Genomic DNA, 16932 nt, shown 5'->3' with positions numbered 1-16932 from the left:
TGTGCTGCCAGGGGCTGGGGAGGAGGGGACGATGACTTATTATTTGATGGAGACAGAGTTTCAGCTTAGGAAGATGAAAAAGTCTGGAGATGAATGGCTGTTTCACAGTAGTGTGAAGGTACTTAACGCCGCTGAACTGTACACTTCAAGATGGTTTAAATGATAGATGTTATATATATATATATATATTGCCACAATTTTTAACAGATTAAATTTTAATTTAAAAATGTTTCAGATACACAGGAAGACTGATGTGCTACCATAAATTAAAGTAGATGTAACATAAGCAGTAATTCGGTGCCTACTCCTCTACGCCCACTCAGTGAAGTAGGAGAAAAAAGCAACATTAATGTCAATAGTTAGAATTACAGATAAACCTAGATTTTGAAATAAAAATAAGAATAGATAAAAGTAGCCAGCCTTAGGAAGTGCTAAGACAGAAACCTCTAAATCTTACATTAAATGCAAACCTTCAGTTTAGCCAAAGCAAAAAGGAAACTGGAGGGAATGAGAGATGTAAACAGCTCATGTTTGGTTAAATAAACTGCTGAGTCAGAGCCCACTGCTCTCATTAGAGCTTCCAGTTCCAAGGACCAGAGCAATACTTACACAGGTTTTCAAAAGATGTTTTTACTGTATGTCATTTACTGAGATAAATGCATCACATGTGTTGCTTGTAAATCTAACGGCAATCTTGCAATGTAGTTCCCATTTTATAGATGAGGAAACAGAGGCTCAGAAAGAGATATCATTCCATACAATACAGTTTAATAACTAAGAGCGCAGTCCTTGGAAGCCAAAAGACTCTACAGCTTGCTGGTCTAAACCTTTTGAGCAAGTAGTTTACCACTGTAAGCTCTTTATCTGTAAAATGGTAAATACTAGTAATGATACCCTTACCTTTCTCATACTCTGGCTGAGAGACTCTAGTGAATTAAGGCATGTTAAATGTTGGCTGCAATATCTGATACACTGTATGTGCTTTGCAAATGCTCACTGTGGTTTCTAGGAGGATTACAGCTCTGCTGTAATGGGCTCTTTGCCCACCGTCCTCTTCTAAGGAAAACTCCACCCTCGGCAGCATGTTGAAGGAAGCAGCACCAAGCAGCCCTTGAGACAAGGGTGGCCAGGATGTGACCCAAGGCTAGCTAGTATATCAGGCGGCCAGTGACCTTCAGAGTAGCCTGGACTGCACGCCAAGTGTCTGCTCGAAAGGCATTGCTGAGAGTTGCTGAGAGTCCACGAGTGCCTCTCAGACTCCTAGACCCTCTGCCCTGGGGATCTGAACAGGGGAAGACAGAGAGAATGGGCTGGCTGGTACCTACTGGAAAGACAACATGACTCACAACGAGACGAAGAACCAAAAGCATTGGCAACATCTCCACCGTGGCTGAGTTCACGGGGCACTGAGGCCTGAGTGAGTGACCTTGAAGAGTCTAGTTCCGGACCATGGCTGGCAGGAAGTCCTACTGCTTGGTGAGACTGTAACACAAGGAGCTGCCAGAATGTTGCCCAAAGTCATACATACAGTTCTTAAGTGCCGACAATGGCAACTTCCCGCAACAGTTCTGACCACAAAGATGTGGCTTTTCTGCTCTGGCCTTCAGCCTTTCCACAATTATCTGTGTGGTTCTGGGAACTGGGAAATGCATATTGTGGGTCTGCGTTGCTTAAACTTTACTAATGACATTAAATGAAAGCTAAATGGACCACTGGGCTTCCCAAGTGGTACTAGTGGTAAAGAACCCACCTGCCAATGCAGGAGATCCAGGAGACGTGGGTTCGATCCCTGGGTTGGGAAGATCTCCTGGAGGAGGGCATGGCAACCCACTCCAGTATTCTTTGCTGGAGACTCCCATGGACAGAGGAGCCTGGCAGGCTGCAGTCCATAGGGTGGCAAAGAGTTGGACATGACTGGAGCGACTTAGCACGCACACACACAAATGGACTATTAAGATATCAGTGTTTTGTTGCTGCTGTTGTTACTGTTCTTGTTTATGAAAAACATTTGAATGGAAATCATGATGGGATGAACTGTCTTATGTTTAATTTTCAGACATAAATCTCTCATGTCCTTACTGAAATATAAATTAAGATTGAGTGTAATTTAGTTGTTTTATAAATGATCACACAGTCTTGGAAACCACGCAGAAAAGTTTGCCCAGCTAATCTCTAATTTCTATGGATAAGAAACACATACAATCTCTTACAGAAAAAGTGAATGTTGGTTTGTGACAGAGAGCAATATTCCTCCTCTACAAAATGGGGATAAGAGGAGTGCCTGCTACCCCTACTTTGACCAGCCCAGTCCCACCTGCTTCTGGAACTCGGGTCTACCTGAGTTCCAAGGGTGGTGTGCTGAGACCAAAGACACAGAGTCCTGTCGGATTGAAGTTTGGGGAGATGGTTTTAATGACCTAATACATCAGTGCGCCATGGAAATGTGGCCATGAAATCCTATGTCTCATTCCAAGAACAAGTCATCCTAGAAGCTGTCTACACAGTAAACCATCTGTGAGATAACAGGCTTTCTAACACTGCCCCAGTTCAAACCTAGAAGCACAAACCCCATAATCAACACCAGTTATTAGGAAAAGCAGAAAGGGGCTGACTTTTGAAATATAAAAGCTTTTATTTTCATGCAGTCATATCAACCTTCTGCTGTGACTATTTCATATTGCTTTGCACTTAAAAGGACTTTATTTTTTTGCTCTGAGATACACAAATATTCTGCTACATATTCTTCCAGGGGTTTTATCATGGCTAATTTTTCACATTTAAATCTTTAATCTAGTATTTATTAGGGATAATGTATCAAAACACATATCTACATTTACTTCATATTAACATACTTATTCTGTTTGGGGAGTTTCTATTTCATTATTTTATTCTGATCATCTTTTCTGGGCCACCACCACCTGTTTTGATTATATTAATATTAAATTATGTTTCTATATCTAGTATGGCAAATATCACAAGTTAATCTTTTTTTTTATTTTGTTTCTGTTTTAACTTTTCTCAGGTCTGCTCATGAATTTATTCTTCCAGATAAATCTTAGCTTTACTTGAACATGTTTCAGAATAAATCCCACTGGAAATTTAAATGCAATTGCGTTGAATGTATAAATGAATTTGGGAAGAACTGACACCTTCCCATATAGAGAATGGGGTGGTTTTTATTTAACACATTGTTTTTAATGTAGCTATCAAATTTTTAGACTACCTTCACATTTTTTTGCAAAATTTTTATAAAGCTATTTAGGTACTTAATATTTTGTCTTCTTATTATAAATGGGAAATTATTTCCATTAAATATTATACTTAGGTTTTTTCTTGGATTTTAGAAAAGCCATTTATTGTTAGAAATTCATTATGTGTCTAGCCACTTCATTTTTAAATTTGAAGGTCGAGAGTCTTTCTGGGCAAGCAGCCATTATTATCTTAAAGTAATAAAAAGGTAAATTTCTTATTTTTAAAATACAGTCCATGGAATTCTCCAGGGCAGAATACTGGAGTGGGTAACCTATCCCTTCTCCAGCAGATCTTCTTGACACAGGAATCGAACTGGGGTCTCCTGCATTGCAGGCAGATTCTTCACCAGCTAAGCTACTGGGGAAGCCCAGTAAAAAGGTAAATTTCTTGTTTTTCTCAATGTTATATATCTTACTATGTTGACTAAAATTTCTGGAACCCTAAATGGTAATGGTGGTAGCAAGCATCCTTCACTGGCTCTTGGTTTTAGTGAGGATGTGTTAATATTTCCTTATCACTTGTGTCTTTGGCTTTAATTTCATATAGAGATTCTGTCCTGTGTTGAAAAGCAATGCTTTCATTTCTGATGATGCTGCCTGCTTCTCCTCTCTCTCTAATAACAGCAAGTGAAATAATAATATGCTAGCTTCTAATATGCTTCTAAATAATAATATGCTAGTGACTACATATCACTACTTCTGTGTGTGCATGTTAAATCACTTCAGTCATGTCTGACTCTTTGTTACCCTATGGACTGTAACCCACCAGGCTTCTCTGTTCGTGGGATTCTCTAGGCAAGAGTACTGGAGTGGGTTGCCATGCCCTCCTCCAGGGGATCTTCCTGACCCAGAGAGCAAACCCACTTTTCTTACGCCTCCTGCCTTGACAGCCAGATTCTTTACCACTGCACCACCTGGGAAGCCTGTCTTTGTCTCCAACTAAGCATAAAAAAAAAAAAAAAACAGAGATGTGCCACCTGTGACTTCAATCACATTTTACAGTAACTATTCTTCAATTTTTTAAAAAGGAGACAGAAATGTTAACTAACCAGTCTTTGATCACATAGCTGCCAAGTGCCAGAACTCAGCTTCGAACCCTAGTCGATGATAATGTTCTAGAGTATGACATGCTGATGTTTAAATTACGCAAGGAGTTTGTGGCTATTATTCATTTTGTGCCCTCTCCCACATGAATTTCCTCCCATCTGGGCTCTGCTCTGCGCCACCAGGCAGATGACCTCTGCAAATCACTGTCCCCTGCCTCCCTTGCTGGCTGCCTTCCAGTGGGTTTGGCCAACTAGCATCACTGACATGACACTGGAAGTTAACAAGAAGAAGTAAGGATATTTCACCCTCTGCTTTCTCCCTGCCTAGGCATGAAATCGCTAGTAGTAGCTGAGTTCTAGTTGCGTTCACAATAATAGTGAAATGCCAGTGTGAGGCTCCAGCACCAACCCTTCGGTGGCCATAGCCTACTGTGGCCGCTATCTCTAGGTGCCTAACAAACCTTTTATGTTTCCTGAAGTTGTCTCTTCATTAAACTCTATTAGAAAAATCTAGTGGGGATGCTGACTAATTCAATGATTCTATTTTTTTTTTAATTAAAAAATAACTTGTAAAACTTCAAGAATATAACATAGAAGAAAATATAAGTGACTTTAGATTTACTGATAACTTCTTAGGTCCAAAAGCACGATCAATAATTTTAAAAAAAGAGATAAGCATGACTTTATTAAAATTAAAAATTTTGAAAATTACACTGTTAAAAGAATAAAAGAGCAAGCCACAGGCTGGTGAAAGGTTTTCTCAAAACACATATTAGATAAAGGACTTGTATCTAAAATATACAAAGAGCTTTTAAGGTTCAACAATAAGAAAACAAAAAACTCACAATAGGCAAAAGATCTGAACAGATAGTTTATCAAATAATTTATGGAGAGAGACAGCAAATAAGTTTACGAAAAAATGCTCAACATCAATAGAAATTAAAACAAGAAAATAAATTAAATTAAAACTAGAAATTAAAACAGGGAAATAGCACTATACATCTGTTAAAAAATGGGCAAAATCCCCAACAACGACAACACCAGATGCTGGTGGGGAAGTGGAGCAACAGGAACTCTTATTCATTGCTGGTAGGAATGCAGAATGGTAGAGCAATTTTGAAAATCAGCTTGACGGCTTCTTATAAAACTAAATATACTCTTACATGATCAAATAATCACCCTCCTTGGTATTTATCCAAATGAGCTGAAAACTTCTTTCAGACCAAAACTTGCACATGAGAAGTTTATAGTGGCTTTGATTTTAACAGCACAAATTTGGAAGCAAGCTGGATGTCCTTCAACAGCTGAATGTATAAACACTGCAGTGCATCCAGACAATGCTATTGGAGTGGGAAATGGCAGCCCACTCCAGTATTCCTGCCTGAAAATCCTGCAGACAGAGGCACTTCGTGGGCTATGGTCTATGGGGAAACAGTCAGACATGACTAAGCACACATGCACACGTGTGCACACACACACACACACACACACACACACACACACACACACACACACACAGACAAGGCAATACTTATCAGCAATAAAAAGAAATGTGCTGTAAGCCATGAAAAGACTTGGGGGAAACTGAAAGAAGTCAATCTGAAACAGCTACACACTTTTTGATTCCTATTGTAGGAGAAAACAATAACAGTTTCTTTCTACCCTTCTGAGTCCTGAGTTGAGACTTTTGTAATAGAAAGCAGGTTAACAAGAGGAAAACAGAAGGGTATTAACATGTCTAGTTTGTACATACATGGGAAATACCAGGGCAAATGCAGAACTCCCTAAGGTGACTTAGAATTCAGGATTAAATACCATCCTAATTGGGTATGAGAAAAGGAGATACAGGCCTTTCAGAGAAGAATAAATAAATTTTAGGAAAGATGATGGGGGCCTCTAGATTAATAGAGAGGCGTGATAGTTGGTGACAAGGTTTGTCTGGATGTGATGTTGACTTCTAACCTCCTTTCCTGTGGCAAGAATCAATTTTCCCTGGTCAATGAAGGGGGTTTATGACAACTGCACTCCTTTGGAGACTCTGTCTCTAGGCAGATAGGGGGAATGCAGAGAAAGCCTCTCCCTGCATTTGCTATTTTTCAAGTGCCTCCAGCTTAAACTAATCAACGAACCCAAGAGTATATTTCGGAGTATTGTGTCCTGAATTCCTACAGTCATATTTTGGAGTGTCATATTCTGCTACCCTCTCTAATATATGGCATTCTGAAAAATTCAAAACTATGGATCTAGTGAAAAGATCAAGGACTTTTGAATTTTTAAGGCAGTGAAGTCATTTGAATTTTTAAGGCAATGATACTTGTTGTTGTTCAGTCGCTAAATCGTGTCCAAATCTTTGTGACTCCCATGGACTGCAGCATGCCAGGCTTCCCTGTCTTTTGCCATCTCCTGGAGTTTGTTCAAACTCATGTCCATCCAGTCGGTGATGCCATCCAACCTTCTCATCCTTTGTCATCCCTCCTCCTGCCTTCAACCTTTCCCAGCATCAGTCTTCACAAATGAGTTGGTTCTTCGCATCAGGTGGCCAAAGTATTGGAGCTTCAGCTTCAGCATCAGTCCTTCTAATGAATATTCAGGATTGATTTCCTTTAGGATTGACTGGTTTGATCTGTTTGCAGTCCAAGGGACTCTTAAGAGTTTTCTTTAGCACCGCAGTTTGAAAGCATCGGTTCTTTGGTGCTCAGCCTTCTGTGATACAGTAATGGTGGATATATATGTCATTATACATTTGTGACAACCCATAGAAGGTACAACACAAACTTTACACCCTAATGTAAACTATGGACTTCAGCTAATAATGATGTGTCAATATCAGCTCATCACTTGTAACAAATGTACCAACTGGAGGCAATATACTAATAATAGAGGAAATTGTGGTCAAGAGTGTATGGAATCTCTCTGTACTTTTGACTTAGTATTTTTGCATACTCAAAATGGCTCTAAAAAGTCTATTAATTTTTTTAAAAAATTATCAATTTTCTGAATGCATTTTCAGTATTTGTAGAGATCATTGTGTAACTTGTACTAGAGCTTAAATTGATAGAGTTCTTAGTGTGGAGTGATCCTTGAGTTCTCAGAATAATTCTATTTGATTATGATACATTCTCATCTTTATTTGGCACTGAAATTGATCTGCTAAAATTTCATTTAGAGTTTTTGCACTTATATTCATGCGTGAGTGTCTCACATGATATTTTTTTTAGCTGCATGCATAGTTTTGGTGCTTTCTCAAGCTTTAGTATCAAGTGAGTCTAATTCATAAAAATGTATTGAGATTTATACGTAATTGTATATGTTTATGTGTATGTGTAGTATTATACACAGTATAAAGTATTTTATATGAAACCACCTTAACTTGAAAATTTCATATATTCTGAATAATCTTCTCAGTAACATGCCAAGAGCAATTGGCCCATTCAAGTTTTCTGCTTTCTTAAAAGTTCTATCATTTATACTTGGCCAGAAAATTGCCCTTTTCATAAAAATATCAAATTTATTTATAGAATGTATTTTTAAAGTTACCCTCATTTTTGCAGTCTCTTCTCAGTCTGTAATCTCATAATTTTTTTCACACCCCCACTTATATATCTTTATTTGAATAAAATTTATGTAGTCCAAAAAGTAAAATTTTAAAGTGAATGCATATCTTTTGTTGATTTCCTCTTATTCAAGTAACTAGATTTCAGGTTTATTAATCTACCAATTCAATTGCTTCCCCTTTCCTGATGTCATGCCGCTCACTCCTTCTCTCAGTCGTGTCTCCTGGGGTCCGACTCTTTGTGACCCCGAGGACTGTAGCCTGCCAGGCTCCTCTGCCCATGGGATTTTCCAGGCAAGAATACTGGAGTGGGTTGCCATTTCCTCTTCCAGGGGATCTTCCCGATTCAGGGGTCAAACCCATGTCTCTTGAGTCTCCTGCAATTGGCAGGCGGGATCTTAACCACTGAGCCACCTGGGGAGCCCTTCTGGATGTTAAGGAGAAAAATCCATTCCTGTACCTAGGCCTCCTGCTGGGGCCTCTATAAGAGACTGGCCAGAGGCAGGTTAATAAGAGAAGAACCGTCAGAAGGGTGTCAACGCAGGTGTCCTGCATGTGCGCACAGGAGCACCCAGTCATCCTACGCGCTGGCTAGAACTCAGGGTTAAGTGCCAAAGCCTGCAAAGGGGTCTGGGAGCTTCTGAGCAGGAGAGGCACTTTGTGGGAAGCAGACCAGGAAAAGTAAGGTTTAGCAAGGGGTGCTTAGTGAGGTTTGTGAGGCTGATTTCTCAGTGCCTTCTCAGCTGGTGCAAGAGAGGGACCCATCTCTACAAATGGAATTTTCCTTTACAAAGGGAAACCTGTTCTCTGTTGTTACAGCTTTCCCTGTATCTGCTGATTCTCAGTGGCCTTTAGCTCAAAGTAATTCCTCTACCAAAGAATAAATTTGGAGATGGCATATTCTGGTTCCCAGGCTTCCCTGGTGGTTCAGATGATAAAGAATCCACCTGCAATGCAGGAGACCCAGGTTAGATCCCTGGGTCAGGAAGATCCCCTGGTGAAGAGAATGGTACCCACACCAATATTCTTGCCTGGAGAATTCCATGAAGAGAGGAGCCTGGTGGGTTACAGTCCATGGGGTCATTTTGTATTACACCTCTGGCACTCATTTCTCTAATAACAGACCTTGTACCTTTTGATCCCCTTCAATAATCTGACCCATGCCACCCCCAACCCTGACCCTTTTCTGGCAACCACAAATCTGTTCTCTGTGTCTATAAGATCTTTTTGTTTGTTTTATTTTAGATTCTGTAAATGAGAGATTTTATGGTGTCTCTATTTCTCTATCTGATTGGCTTTGCTCAGAATAATGGCCTCAAGGCTCATCCATGTTGTTGCAAATGTCAAGATTTCCCGGTTGTTTTTTTTGTGTGTGTGTGTGACTGAATAAGATTCTGTTCTCTATATATATCACATTTGCTTTACCCATTCACCCATCAGTGGACACTTGGATCGTTTCCATGTCTTGGCTACTGTAAATAATGCAGTCAGCATGGGGTACAGATACCTTTGTAGGCAGAGATTTCATTTCCTTCAGGTAAATACCCAGAATGAAATTGCTGAATTATACGATAGTTCTATTTTTTATTTTTTGAGGAAACTCTATACTGCTGTCCATGGTCACTGGACCAATTTAATTCCCACCAGCAGTGCACAAGAGTTCCCTTTTCTTCACATCCTTGCCAACACTATTTCTTGTCATTTTAATAATAGCCATTCTAAAAGGGGTGAGATCATATCTCAGTATGGTTTTGATTTTCAATTTTTTTAATGATTAGTGATATTGAGCATCTTTTCATGTACCTATTGACTATGTGTATGTTTCTCCCTCACTGATAATTTAATTTTGGCCTTTATGTTTATTAGAAGCATTCTCCTTTAAATCTTTTTTATTTTGGCATTGTTTTCCTAATTTCTTATGATGAATAACTAGTTTAAAAATAATGTTTATCTCTTAATAATGATATATATGGGGTCTTCCCTAGTGATCCAGTGGTAAGACTCTGCACTTTCAAAGCTGAGGTTGCGGGTTCGATTCTTGGCCAGAGAACTAAGATCCTACATGTCTCGAGGCATGATCAAAACTTGAAAAATAAAAAACAACTAAAAATAATGATATATAAGGATATATATTTGCTTCTGAAAGAAAACTTTAACTTCATCTGCTAAGTTTTAGCAGTTTTCCTACAATGTACCAAAGGATGATCTTCTTTTTCTTTCTTTCTTTCTTTTTTAAATGCTGAACTGTTTGGGTTTCTTGAACTGGTGAATTGATGTTTTTTATCAATCTAGGCACATTTTTTGGCCATTACCTCTTCAGATCTTGCTTTTGCTCCTCTCTCTGTCTGTCTCTCTGTCTGTCTCTCCCTGTACTCCCAACTATACATCTGCATTTTTAATAAGACTCAGCCTGTCTCTGGTTCTTCCCCGTTTGTCAGGCAAGACTCTGCGAGGATTGAAAGCCTGGTGGATTACTGTCTCCAGCCAGGAAAGACTGGGCAAATCTACTTCTTACCTCTAGCTCGAGCTTGCTTCTTTATCTCCCGTTCCCTGTAGCTTTCAAAGGTGGCAAAAATCTTAAGTGGACAATTGACCATCCCTGTTCCTCTGGGAAATGTAATCTCCCAAGCACTCTGAGATTAAGACAGATTCTACCCTGTCTTTTAGAAACTCTTGGACTGGTACATCAATGTTCCATGTGCACAGGAATCTTCATGACTTTGGATTAGGCAGTGACTATTTTTAATGTTTTTATATTTAGTAACTAGACATGTGTATATATATGTTTTTAATTAGTTAAGGTTTTTAAATCTTAGAGCATTTACTTGAATTGATGTATTTGTTTATTATTGCCAAGTAAAGACAGTTTCTTTTGATGCTTCTTTACATAAAATTTTAAAATTAGCAGTTTTTTGGTTTTTTGCTCTTCTTCTCCATCTACTTTTTAACTTTGGTTGTAATAATCTTGGATTTTAAAAGTGTGTGTGTGTTTATGAGAGAGAGAGAGAACGAGATAGGAGGGCTGCTTTCATGTTCAGAAACATTTAAACATATATTCACTATGTTTTCAGCAATATTTTTAATACTTATTAGAATCTAAAAAATAGATCTGAGTGTTTTCTAACTTATCTGTCATAATTTCCATGTTCCCAAGTTTTATAATACATAGTCAGCTTTAATACATATTCAGTTTTGGATTTCTTTGGTTTTTTTTTTTTGGAAATGGCATTGAAATGAGCTACTTTTTAAAGCCTTGGCTGTTTACTTTTGTCTTTACAGAAAAAGGAAATCTTGTTCAGTCTAGATATCTGGGTTATGACCTTTCCCCTTTAAACCTCTGCAAATGTTAGTCTTATTTATGTCTGGTGTTCATTATAAGGGAAAAGTCTGAGATAAGGATTATTTTTCTTAATTTATAGGAAAATTGACTTTTCTGCTCGAACGCTCTCCGTGTGGACCTTTTGCCTTGAGATTTATAAATTTCACAAAGCTGCATCTAGATATTGACCTCTGTTTTTATTCACATGAAAATAGGTAAAGCATTTTTATTTGCAGATTTAAATTTTTCCGGGGAAGAATTTAAATGCTCTTTTTTTTTTTTTTTTTAAGTTTTGATCATTGCTTCTGTTCCATTTGTATTAACACACACAGACACAGAACTAAACTTAACAATCTTTTACTGTGTCTGGATTTTTAGTTTTTTCCTCCTTCCAAGACAATGTTATATTTGAAAATTTCTGTGGTTTCAGTGTTACTTTTAGATCATTGATCCTTTGAGTTTCTTCTTATGTGAAGAATTGAGATGAGTGCAATTGTGTGGTAGTTTGAATTGCCAAAGAATGTTCAAACTACCGCACAATTGCACTCATCTCATGCACTAGCAAAGTAATGCTCAAAATTCTCCAAGCCAGGATTCAACAGTACATGAACCATGAACTTCCAGATGTTCAAGCTGAATTTAGAAAAGGCAGAAGAACCAGAGATCAAATTGCCAACATCCGTTGGATCATCGAAAAAGCAAGAAAGCTCCGGAAAAACATCTACTTCTGCTTTATTGACCTTGCCAAAGCTTTTGACTGTGTGGATCACAACAAACTGTGGAAAATTCTTGATGAGATGGGAATACCAGACCACCTTACTGCCTCCTGAGAAATCTGTATGCAGGTCAAGAAGCAATAGTTAGAACTGGACATGAAACAACCAACTGATTCCAAATAGGGAAATGTCACCCCTCTGCCAGCAAAGCAGGAGATGGAGGGTTCAATCCCTGGGTTGGAAAGATCCCCTGGAGAAGGAAATGGGAACCCATTCCAGTAATCTTGCCTGGAAAATCCCATGGCTGTAGGAGCCTGGCAGGTACAGTTCAGATTTCAGTCACTCAGTCGTGTCCGACTCTTTGTGACCCCATGAACTGCAGCACACCGGGCTTCCCTGTCCATTACCAGCTCCTGGAGTTTACTCAAACTCATGTCCATTGAGTCAGTGATGCCATCCAGCCATCTCATCCTCTGTCGTCCCCTTTTCCTCCTGCCTTCAATCTTTCCCATCATCAGAGTCTTTTCAAATGAGTCAGCTCTTCACATCAGGTAGCCAAAATATTAGAGTTTCAGCTTCAACATCAGTCCTTCCAATGAATACCCAGGACTGATCTTCTTTAGGATGGACTGATTGGATCTCTTTGCAGTCCAAGGGACTCTCAAGAGTCTTCTCCAACACCACAGTTCAAAGCATCAATTCTTCGGTGCTCAGCTTTCTTTATAGTCCAACTCTCACATCCATACATGACTACTGGAAAAACCATAGCCGTGACTAGATGGACCTTTGTTGGAAAAATAATGTGTCTGCTTTTGAATATGCTGTCTAGGTTGGTCATAACTTTTCTTCCAAGGAGCAAGCATCTTTTAATTTCATGGCTGCATTCACCATCTACAGTGATTTTGGAGCCCAAGAAAATAAAGCCTGTCTCTGATTCCATTGCTTCCTCATCTATTTTCCATGAAATGGTGGGACCAGGTGCCATGATTTTCATTTTTTGAATGTTGGGTTTTAAGCCAGCTTTTACACTCTCTTCTTTCACTTTCATCAAGAGGCTCTTTAGTTCTTCTTCGCTTTCTGTCATAAGGGTAGTGTCATCTGCATATCTGAAGTTATCAATATTTCTCCTGGCAATCTTGATTCCAGCTTGTGCTTCATCCAGCCTGGCATTTTGTATGATGTACTCCATATATAAGTTAAATAAGCAGGGTGACAATATATAGCCTTGATGTACTCCTTTCCTGATTTGGAACCAGTCTGTTGTTTCATTCATTTCAGTTCAGTTCACTCGGTTGTGTCCAAATCTTTTCGATCCCATGGACTGCTGCACACCAGGCTTCCCTGTCCATCACCAATTCCCAGAGCTTGCTCAAACTCATGTCCACATTCAGTTCTGTTGCTTCTTGACCTTCATACAGATTTCTCAGGAGGTAGGTAAAGTGGTCTGGTAGTCCCATCTCTTGAAAAATTTTCCACAGTTTGTTGTGATCTACACAGTCAAAGGTTTTTGCGTAATCAATCTATATACTATATCAACCACTATATCAACATGCGATAACAAGAGACCAAGAAACCTCAAAAATTCGGTCAACAACTAAGTTAGAAAGTGAGATTAATTTTATGCAATCTCTCATTATTATTTTTTAAAATAAGTTCTCACTACAAACTCAGCCCCACAAGAAATGGATGTACTCCTTGTGTACTCCTCCCAAGGAACCTCTAAGCTAATTGACATTAATCTTTGAGTTACCATTAAAAATTTACTGAAGAATGAGTGCACAACCTGTATGAGACTCTGAATATATATGTGTTTTAAATTACTCACTTGGACAACTGTCACTGTAATTACTATTTGTATCAAGTGATCATCAGCCAACAACTCCACTGTGATGTTTACAAAGAAACCAAGTAATAGCTGGATATATATGGGATGAGATAAACTATGCATAGAACACTTTTCCTTATCTATTTGAAATCAAGAAACTTGTATTCAGAGTGAAGCACCCAGAACTTTCCTTTTGTCTGCCTATGAAGAAGGTAAGTTGGTTTTGAAAATTCTAAGATGACTAAATCTCCTTTTAGAAATAATTCAATGTCAGTTGAGTTAGATTTTGTTATAGGGCTGCTTCCAATGTTTCTAGATGCCTATTTATTAAATCCAACGAGTCAATAAAGAAAGACTAACGTTGCTTCGTTGAATCAAAACTGAGTTTAAGGGAATAAAATACGGTTATGTCAAATTTCTATGAAGACAGAAGATATTACCAGTGATGGGCTGTTTTTTTTTTTTTTCCCTCAGAAAGTAATTACTATTTTTAGTTATCTAATCATTATTTTCTTCAAACATGTCTTTCTAGACATTTTTATGACAGACAAGTTTGAATGTGAGTCATCACTAAGAATTATTATTCATATCACATTCAATGTTTTAACAAAGTGGCACACATCTTAGTTTTTAAAATCAGTAACGATTCTGGGATTCTCCCAGAGTAAGCTCCCTCCCACCAGTCCTGAATTTCTCTAATGAGTGAGATTGCATTGTAAATGGGCTTTTTTCCTCCTCCCCCTTGTGGCTGGATGTCTAATCACTTGGTACTCAGTTGGTATGGTTTATACATTGGACTTTCCTGCTGGCTCAGATGATAAGGAGTTTGCCTGTAATGCAGGAGACCCGGGTTTGATCCCTGGGTTGGAAAGATGCCTTGGAGAAGGAAATGGCAACCCTCTCCAGTATTCTTGCCTGGAAAATCTCATGGACAGAGAAGCCTGGTGGGCTATAGTCCATGGAGTTGCAAAGAGTTGGACATGACTAATCAACTATCACATACACACATAGAGGGCTTCCCAAGTGGTGCTACTGGTAAAGAACCCCCCTGCTAAAGCAGGAGGCATGAGACATGGGTTCGATCCCTGGGTCAGGAAGATCCCCTGGAGAAGGGCATGGCAACTCACTTCAGTATTCTCGCCTGGAGAATTCCAAGGACAGATGAGCCTGGCAGGCTGCAGTCCGTAGAGTCGCAATGAGTCAAACAAAACTGAAGCAACTTAGCACACATGTGCATACATAGAGCTCAGGTAAGTAAGTAAGTATTAGTTGTCCAGTAATGCCTGACTCTTTGCGATCCCACAGACTGCAGCCCACCAGACTTCTCTGTCCCTGAGATTTTCCAGGCAAGGATACTGGAATGGGTTGCCATTCCCTTCTCCAGGGGATCTTCCTGACCCAGGGATTGAACCTGGGTCTCCTGCACTGCAGGCAGATTCTTTACTGACTGAGCTACAAGGGAAGCCCACTAAGATCTAAATACTTAAAGGAAACCCCCCAGCATTGCAAACCCTCCCTCAGCTCTCCCCTCTGACTCCTGCAGTTGGAGCCCACTTCTTGTCCCGATTGCTGCCCCTGTTCACAGTCATTTCCAACTGGACGAGATTAAGAACTTCTGCCTTGCTTCCCAGGGCCATTTTTTCATGGATCCCAGTTTTCCCAGCCTTCCTTTCTCTGTCCTTCCTTCTACTATCAGATCACTGCCTCCCATGGATGTCAGAAAAAAAAAAAAATAGCCTGGCTGAAATCACATTCATATAGTACTATCCCCACTCCTTTTACGTTTGCATGGTTTTTCTGCTTCAAAATTGGTGTCCTTCTGAAAAGGACACTCAGAGAACTAATTTCTATCCCATGTATCATAACTTAATGTGACACTGCTTCTCTAATATTAAGTGCAATATGCTCTCATTAAATGTACTCACAGCTGCCAATTTTCATGTGTATCTGAAGAGCTGGAATTGGAAATGCTTCCTTTAAATGGGATGCTTTTATCTGATTAATATCCACTTACCACTCTACATGAGAACATGATCTCTAATCCCCACAAACTGGGGGCAGATTCTTACCATGTGGGCTCCATGGGGATGTATGTTCATTTACTCCTTGGGGAGAAATAAATTGCATTCCTATGCGGAATGTTCCCAACTTCCTTCACTAGGCTTTATTTATAGGTCAGTTTACTGAACTTAAATGACTGAGGTTAGACATTTTGATTCATCTCCTTTGAGATACATGAAAATAAATGAAAGAATTGTCAAATTTCATCCAAGGTTTCTTCTCTGGAAAATGGTGTCCAATACGTACCATGTTTATATGTCGGCTGTAAAATAAAATGTCAAGTATATTTATGTTGTGCGATAATTATGGCAAAGTCATGGATTTATAAGGAAATAGTATTGCACTCAATGAGAGAAAGAACTTTCTAACAACCAAAGCTGTGGAACATACCCTCCCTTCCCCCCACCACCCCGCACCAGGGTTGGCTGGTCCCTAGGGATTCAGAGGATGCAAACAGAGCCTGAGGGGATTTAAACTAGATCTGCTTTTGGATTCCTTCTATTTTGACAGCTAAGACTCCAAGGTAACCAAGTGCAGAAAGAAAGTTACATAACGTTCCAGACAAACAAAACAAAAATGCCATTTTCAAAGGTATCCTCAGATGACTCGTGTTGAAGAATCTAAAGTCTTGCGTAAATATTTTCTTTTCCATGTGGGTTTATCATTCTGCCTCTGCCGCACCCCTCGGTTCTGTCTCATGACCATCTTCCTCATCGTCCGAACCGATGAACGAGAGGAGCAGCTGAGTCTTCCTTGCTTCTTGCCCTAAACCTGTCTCAGGTGGGATGGGGGATGGCAGAGCTGACAGCAGATTTATGTAATGCCTACATTCATGATATGTTCACAGATGCTTCAGTGGCAAGATAGAAAGGCAATAAATGGATATTGCCTGCCTTCTTTTTCCCATTCTAATTACTACTTTATCTTTTTTTGGACATTTACTCCTTTATGAAGGTCAACAGAATTTAAGTATCAACATAAAAGACCAATTTTTATTGCCTTTCCCATTCCAACATGCTATATTATGACTTTTATAGGTTCCTGTGACTGTACAATGGAGAAGGCAATGCCAACCCACTCCAGTACTCTTGCCTGGAGATTCCCATGGGTGGAGGAGCCTGGTAGGCTGCAGTCCATGGGGTCACGAGGAGTCAGAGGAGT

This window comes from Budorcas taxicolor, chromosome 1, assembly GCF_023091745.1.
Source record: "Budorcas taxicolor isolate Tak-1 chromosome 1, Takin1.1, whole genome shotgun sequence".
Taxonomy (NCBI): domain Eukaryota; kingdom Metazoa; phylum Chordata; class Mammalia; order Artiodactyla; family Bovidae; genus Budorcas; species Budorcas taxicolor.
Note: the sequence above shows the minus strand (reverse complement) of the source record.